The sequence below is a fragment of the Panulirus ornatus genome, chromosome 58 (genome assembly GCF_036320965.1).
Source record: "Panulirus ornatus isolate Po-2019 chromosome 58, ASM3632096v1, whole genome shotgun sequence".
NCBI classification, from domain to species: Eukaryota; Metazoa; Arthropoda; class Malacostraca; order Decapoda; family Palinuridae; genus Panulirus; species Panulirus ornatus.
In genome coordinates, this window is record NC_092281.1 from 14,865,336 (window position 1) to 14,873,771 (window position 8,436).

Here is an 8,436-nt window from a genome sequence, read left to right on the forward strand (position 1 = left end):
ACCACAGCTTCCGTTCCCTCAGCCACAGCACCGTCACTACGCATACTGCACACGCTACACTTAACCACGTGTGAACTACAGTTCTTCAACTAACGTTGACGTGCCAATCAGACCACTGCATCATGCTTGTGACAACGCGTTAATATGATCGGCAGGTAATCCAACTCTTGATTCCGCCTTACGAGCAGTGTGTGTGTGTGTGTGTGTGTGTGTGTGTGTGTGTGTGTGTGTGTGTGTGCGAAATGGGTAAACCTCATCAACTTTGGGAGACACAAAATCTCTATGCACCGAGTCATGTGTATCCGCTCTCTCTCTCTCTCTCTCTCTCTCTCTCTCTCTCTCTCTCTCTCTCTCTCTCTCTCTCTCTCTCTCTCTCTCTCTCCTTCATCCGGTGTGCCAAGAGCAAACGACACAGTGGTGCCACGAGTGAGTGAAGCCCCGAAGTGGACGGCGTCACTTGAGCAGCGAGACACACAAAGGGGGGTCTGGTGTGGGAGAGACCCCGCCCAGACCCCTTCCCTCGGGAACCCTTAACACACGAGAAACACCACAAACATGTCACTCCAGACAGACCCAGCGATGTAACCGTACAAGATGTTGTGCTCTAATGAAATGCTAAAGTCAGCCAAATTGGCCCGACGGCTGCGTCAGCTGCCAGCCAGCAGCAATAGCTTACTGCATCAGGCTCACGAAAACGTTATTGAGAAGCAAAGAGCCATTACTATAACCCTGCACTCGTATCTGACGAGGTCCCTCATTTAACACGATCTATGACAGGATCCTATTTCAGGAAAGCCAACGTCTTTACAAAAAAAAAAAAAAACTTCAAACTTTTCCAGCAGCAGTTGCCACAGGTGGGTAGCCATCCACATCCTGAACCACGAACAAAGAAATGTATCAAAAATCGAAGAAAATTTCGAGGAAAAAAAAAATTGAAGAGGAGGATGATTTGCTTGAGTCCTGACTGCACGTTTAAACCGTCGAGAAACATTGGGTATCAACTGCACGAACTAAAATATCAGTTGTTACAATTCACTGTATAAAATTAAACTCTTTCTGTAAGCTTCCGTATACAAAGTGTCTCTGTGTGAAGGGACCTTCCTCGGGGGCAGATGGTTCATCTGTTTTAAGAACAGGGGCGGGGAGCCTCTCACTACCCAACCCTCTCGCTGCTGACTACACTCACACACACACACACACATCATGAGGTCACACCAGGAATGCTGAACGAAACCGAGCCGTCTAACCCAAGACAAACACTTCCCCTAACTTTTCATGAGACGTGTTTCATGAGCGTGAAGACCGCGGTACCTGACCTCAACCGTCACACAGCAGTGAATGTCGTGTGACTAGTGTGTGGGACGTGTCAAGACCAGACTACTCCATCATCACCATCAATGGTGACCACCTCACACTGAAGAGTATATATATATATATATATATATATATATATATATATATATATATATATATATAGAGAGAGAGAGAGAGAGAGAGAGAGAGAGAGAGAGAGAGAGAGAGAGAGAGAGAGAGGGAAAATATCGCGAATTCCAGATGGCACCATAAGATTTACCCATACATAACCAACACCTTTCTCATATCTTCCCCATTCCTCCTCCCTTACTACCTGAGCCACACAACCTTCTCTCTCCCTCGCACCCATATCTCCTTACCTACTTGCCCAATACCCCCCCTCTCTCTCTTTCCCTCTCGTCCATAATCACAGATTCTCTCTCTCTCTCTCTCTCTCTCTCTCTCTCTCTCTCTCTCTCTCTCTCTCTCTCTCTCTCTCTCTCTCTCTCTCGACGGGTACCCTTTGCCCTCTACCTCAGGGCTGGTCAGGTAGGACAGGCAGTCATGTACACCTGGAGACTGAATTACGGTACGAGCCAGGCGAGACAATGGGCCGTAGGGAGACCGAGGTCTCACCTCGCGAGACCGGGAGAGGGTTTGGATAAATGGGGGAAGCAGATGGAAATGGCTTGATCTGGACACAGATAAAACAGACGACCGAGGCCAAGGTTTATAAGGAATGAAGAGCAACTGCTTCCCCCCGAGTTCAACCAAGGATGGAGACAGGAGGAGAGTAAACAGTAACAAGTAAGACGGAACAGGAGGAGAGTAAACAGTAACAAACAAGACGGAACAGGAGGAGAGTAAACAGTAACAAATAAGACGGAGAAAATGGAAATGGAGAACTACACAATAAACATCACGATTCCCCTAAAGTAACCACGAATAAGAGTTTTAGAGAGAACTGAAATAGCTTAGCAGTACCGGGCAAAAAAAAAAAAAAGTTGAAACCCTCCTCGGGCATGAATAAAAAGCGTTCTCAGATAAACTAAAGGTTAGGTCGATCTTGCGCGACAATGGACCAGAATCCAGGCTGGTGTGGAAATGCCAGAAACAGGTTGGACGAAAAAAAAAACAAAAAAAAACATTGCATTTGAGATCGAGTGGTCCAGATACGGGACATACTGGATACATTTACAGCCAGGTGGGATGTGTTGAAGACCCTGATTGGAATGTAGATTAGTCTGCCCCCACTGCGACACGGGGAGACGAAACGCAGAAGAAAACGGGGAAACAGGGAGAGAGAGAGAGAGAGAGAGAGAGAGAGAGAGAGAGAGAGAGAGAGAGAGAGAGAGAGAGAGAGAGAGAGAGAGAGAGAGAGAGAGCACCACCCCAACCGCCTGCGCTGAATATTCAGTATCCCAGACAGGCTCACCACCACCACCACCACCACCAAACAGCACACTCACGTACTCCCACCGGGCAAAAATAGTTACTCGCGGTGGAACTTAATATCGCGGTCTTTGAAGATCTCCAGAGCTGTGGCAAGAAAAAAAAAAAAAATACACACAGTCACCCATAACAGTACCCGCCAGGCACTCTCAGCCCAGTTTGCTTTTGCCGATGAAGCGAAGACTTGGCGCTACAAATACAAAACTGCACACAACACCATGGGGTGGCCGACGCTGGCACAGAACATACTACAAACACAACTCTCGAACGTTGGATCAAAAGCGACTTTTTTTTTCCCGTACCTGATAAATTCGCCTTAATTTATGACTCGTGTATTAAACAATTACATGTATCCTCAGTACTGTATAATTGGCAGCCTGCTGAAAGAGCGGAGTCGCACGGCTTAAGAGTGTTTCTTCTGCAGCAGCTACAATGGCCACACATAAACAGACGCTCAGCCAATCCATCCGTATTCTTCAACAATAAAACATAACCAATTAACACATAATTACACCAACAACAATGACAAAAAAATATATGTAAAAACTACCACTATACCCATAAATTACACTCCAATTTTCTCACGGTCAACTATTATTCCCTTCTATGTTAAGAAAGGAAGAGGGAAGAAAAAGAGATTTATTGTGCTGTACAGTGACCAGCCCCCTACCCCTGGTGCCCGACCAACGACCCTCCCCAACCTCAGTAACCCGTCGAACAACAGGGGTAAAGGGGATAATGACACCACCCTCTCCCTTACCCCCCCACCCCAAGGCTTTTACAGAAAGGTGAGGGAGGTCTGAGGTCCCACTAGTTATTTTACCTTTCTGCTAAAATCGGGTCTTCAAGGGTTTACTAATATATATAATTCAAAATACCGAGGTCTAGGAACCAATGCACCTTCGTTCTAAAGGAGCAAGAGGTCAGGTGAGGTGAGGTTATGTAACCCTGACTATTCTTGGGTAGGTTAGGGTTAGGTTAAGGATGAGGTACCCCAAAGGAATGACACCTCCAGAATCCGGCAAAATCAAGCTCTTGGCACGCCAGGGAGAAGCGTCGAATACGATCGTAGTACTTCCGTAATGACACAGGCGTGTGAGCATCACACCTTTAAGATTTATTTTCAAGACTGGCAAGATCTTCGACTCCGAAATCAAACAGAAACTTAACAACTCCGGGACTGACGGGACGACTTTGAGGTCGAATCACCTGAACGGAGGAGGGAGATGATACGCTCTGATACTTTACAGAAAACGTAAAGTAACAGGTCGAAACTAAATCAAGTTAATTCTGGGTATGATTTAACAAACATCACGCTGAGCATGACCTATACTAAAAGAATTCACCTAAAGTGACCAGAGCCAAGGAAATCACATGTAACTAAATTCACACTTCGCCTTGCCTAACCGAAATAATAACTTCAGCATGGCGAAACGTACTCACCCTCGAGTAACTCACCAGAACATACCGATTTCAGCTGAAAATTAATACTGTAAATCCCTAGGGACAGAGGAAAAAGAATACTGCCCATGTATCTCATGCGTGTCGGAGGAAGCGACTAAGAAGGGCGAGAGCAAGGGGAGGGGAGTGGGGTGTTAGGGAAGCCACCCCTAACATATTTTCACTTTCTAGACTTTGGGATCAAAGAATTGTGGTAAGACGATTTTCCCTACACGGCTTAAAACGGCGAAAGACGAAAAAACAATTACAATATTCCCACGAGAGCATGTTGAACATCTGCAGACTAGAACATAATAGTTTCCTTAACCTGCTGTATCATTATATATATAGTATGAAAACATCTCTGCCCATCCAGACACAACCACACTCTAGATTCAAGTATTCTACAGAGAACATGAATCATCTTATATATAGCCTTATCTGCTGAGTCTCTGCAGTTTACTTTCTGACGACATCTCGCCAAAACATACATATATATATATCACCCCTCGTCACACCACATCTACAGAGACAAACTAGGAGTACACATCCCTTCCTCCATGGCTAGGATTATCACCACGATCATTCTTGGACAACAATGATATTATCACAAGCTAAACTTTTTTTTTTTTTTCGTTAGAACGACTAAAGCGAAAAAAATATCTCCCAAACTGTATTAAAGATAACATGACCCGAGGTAATACTATGAGAATCCTGTAACATAATGCAACACAAAGAAAATAATCCTATTGTTTGACAAATACGTCTAAGATAAACATTCCCTCCATTATAAATCTTTGCCCCCCCCCAAAAAAAAAAAGCATGTATTTTAACAGCATTTCCAGGGACACTGTAAACAAGATAAGTACAAAATTTAAATCGAGATCTTTTACACTGCCGGTCTCTCTCTCATTGAATTCGAGATAGTTTCGGTGAAGCATTAATAAAAAAAAAAAATTCTTTAACGAGGATGTCAACTTCGTGTGTGTGTGCTCCTAACTGGTAGTTTTTCAACCAAGAGCAGGTTTTTCCCCCTGGAAAGCTCACACTAATGTGTGCATATTTCATAGAGACATTCCAATATGTAAAGAACGAACGCATGTAAGAAATTAATTGAAAATAAAGTATCAACGGTATACGAAGCCAAAATTATAGCAGGTATATAATCACGTGATCTACACACCAGCTCTGGTGACAGCAATACCTTTGCACAGGGAAAATTAGACACAGATTTTACGATCTGGCATTCAAATATCCATTTTATTCCATTAGTATCACTTTCCAGAACTCTTTAGTGGTTAGATATACACACACCCAGGAACGTGGTAAGTCGCCGTAATTCAATAACGTCCACGGCATGAGAATATATTCTCTCCTGCGTTAAACGCTCCAGGAGGTAAATTTACGAGACATGGCCATCATCAAGCTGGTTATCATGACCCACAGTTGTCAGGTCAGCCACTCAAAAACGCAGCACCTAGCACGAGACCCAGTGTGTGTGTGTGTGTGTGTGTGTGTGTGTGTGTGTGTGTGTGTGTGCGAGGTTGTGATATACAACAAAATACGACACAACACATAAGTCCCAGTTACCTTGAGGGGACCACCCGTCACAATTACCCTGACATGCTAACAATCCAAGCGCCACTTACACCAACTCCCCTAACGACTTTATATGACCGCCAACCGCACAGTTTCCACCGTAACACTTTGATCTACTGCTTGGACTCATTGCTACGTCACTTACCCTACAGTCGTTACGCCTGATACCATCAATGCTATAACAAAGTTTATCTTACGCAAAATCTACTCTTGGATTTATCGAATTTAAGCCATCGATATCAGAAAATTTCATTCAGGTGTTCGAATAAGGAACTCCTGCTACACCGTAAGAGAAAAAGTAATAAGGTTACGTTTAGTTGGCTAATTTCACTTAGAATCAAGATAACCCCTTTAAAAAATAACCTAAACTAACTCTTTCTGCACATAATTTCATTGAAACTAAAAATCGCTGTGAATCTCGACTGCAACAATTTCTGCATAATTCAATAAAAACACACAAAAAAGAAAGTGTCAATGCACGAAGTGACGCCCGAAACGTAAATCACAGCCGTGATTACGATAATTCCTCAACACAATATACATTTCACTTTCTCCGTTTCGAGACGACATTAAGAAAGCTTAGCTCGCAAAACGAACGCAGTATGTCACTTCGCCAACGTAATAAAAAAAGAAAGTCAACAAAAACTTCCTAACCATCGTAATTAACCTCCACTGTTTACATCGGAGAAAGTCGTAATCCATGAGAACTGGAACCAATTCTATACATCACATACATAAAATACAATAATCCAACTTCGTTCAGGAAAATGAAATTAACATCACATATAAAAGAACTCTGTAGTGTTGAAACTTGCTAAATCAATATTCTCGTCTGTGTGAGTTCTACCCCTCGTCTCCCCACAGCTGCTAAATTATTTCCAGTCTAACACCATTTGGTTCAAGGGTTTTCGAACTTTAAACACCTAATGACGCGGGATAATCAAATGCAATCATTCGACACATCATACTTCAAACCCCATTCAAGAATTCCAAAGCTTCTAAATGCATTATGAGCCAGACACTTATCATGTCAGCAGTTTGCTAGTTCTAAACCACTCATATCACCCAACTACCTAGTTCGTTTTAGACCACCTCCACTCGAGTTATAAGGGTCTTCATTTACAATAACCAGGGATGGTACTAGTAGTAGTAACTACCTATCATCGATTGGTCATTATGATACAATTGCATGTAATTAGTAACTGTTTACTACAAATGGATGAAATAATGACGTTTGCGATTTCCTTATGATATACTTTTGAATATATAAGCAATGGAAAGGAAGACAGTTTGGGAAAACGTAAATAATGTCGATCATGACCTTCAATACAACACTGAAGTGGTAGCCTTCACTTGTGCAAGGAGCGAGCAACAGTCACCTTGATCCACGAGTACCTGTTTCATCGGCTGCTGTTAGAGCGCTTATTTAAGACTGCTGGAAAAGTGTTACGCCCTAATCGCAGCAACTTAAAAGAGAATAACTTTTAAGAAGCTTATGATTATGTGGTACAATGTTAAATGATGAATAAGCAGCTCTACATCGTAATTATTTATTCCAATGAAACACAAAGGCCCAAGTGTTACCTAAATAGTAAACAGAATTCATATTAAGCAGATTGGGGGTTTTGTTTTTCCTCTACGTCAGAAGTAGTTTATTACAACATGAAAGTAATCTAAATTGTATTGAAAAACGTTGTTAAATTTCTATAATCATATCTTCAGAAAGTAATCGCAATCGGATACATAAGTCATGTAGTCATACGCTGATCTGCAAATTATTTGCAACTTTCACACAACACTTTTCGCTGATATATATATATATATATATATATATATATATATATATATATATATATATATATATATATATATATATAAGAGATTCATGACTAAAAACCATACCCTCAGTTTCTGAGTTTTATAACTCGTGTCTTCCCAGCTATTAAATTATTTCAACCCAGCTCAGGTTGGTTTCGGGAATATCTGGTGTAATATCCGATGACACCCTCTTTAAAACCTGAGTAGCAGATGGGTACAAATGAGTGAAACAGTTGACTGGACCAATGGTACTCACATCATAGAGAAGGTGGAGAAATGAAATCGCTGGGTAGTGACGGCAGCGGGTACAATCCACGATAAAAATTCGCCTTGTATTAATCGTGTATCAACCACTCCAAAACAGTCAAAGACCTGTTTCACTAACACTCTCACTAAGTTTAAAATTCGAGTAACTGTCTATTATAGATGCCGTTTGTATTACGGATCGATCAGCATCCAGATGTATTGTAAAAAAAAAAATCAATGTTTTACGCAGGGCACAAACTTTGTAAACAATTCGGTACACGTGGTTGAAGGTTGGTGTCGAGAGGGGGAGCGATCTCAGTGAGACAGTCTGAACTCCTCCCTACCACTAGCAAATGAACACTAACGCTGAGGGGGTTGTCGCGGCATCGCCATACCGAGACACTACTACCACGAGATCTACGGGTCATGCGTTGAATTCTCCTATGCTGAAAATATATGTTTCATGCATTTCACCTTCCTCAAATATGGCCTGCTGACTAGTTTACGCACACAGAAGAAAATGATGTACGATGTTTCTCTTTAAAAAGTTTCTTTGGTGAGAGGGAGGTTTATATTCCTACGTCTGGC

At 42.2% G+C, this 8,436-nt stretch overlaps 1 protein-coding gene across 2 annotated transcripts in view; it reads right to left on the reverse strand.

The window, feature by feature from the left end:
• unc-5 overlaps window positions 1-8,210 on the reverse strand; it is a 568,549-nt gene extending 560,339 nt beyond the window's left edge. Inside the window, exon 1 of one of the 2 annotated variants that reach the window (XM_071695362.1) lies at window positions 7,859-8,210. The gene's annotated coding sequence lies outside the window, so the exon portion shown is untranslated. The remainder of the gene's footprint in view (window positions 1-7,858) is intronic. The other variant, XM_071695363.1, reaches the window with a different exon arrangement.
• Window positions 8,211-8,436: the final 226 nt, after the last annotated feature.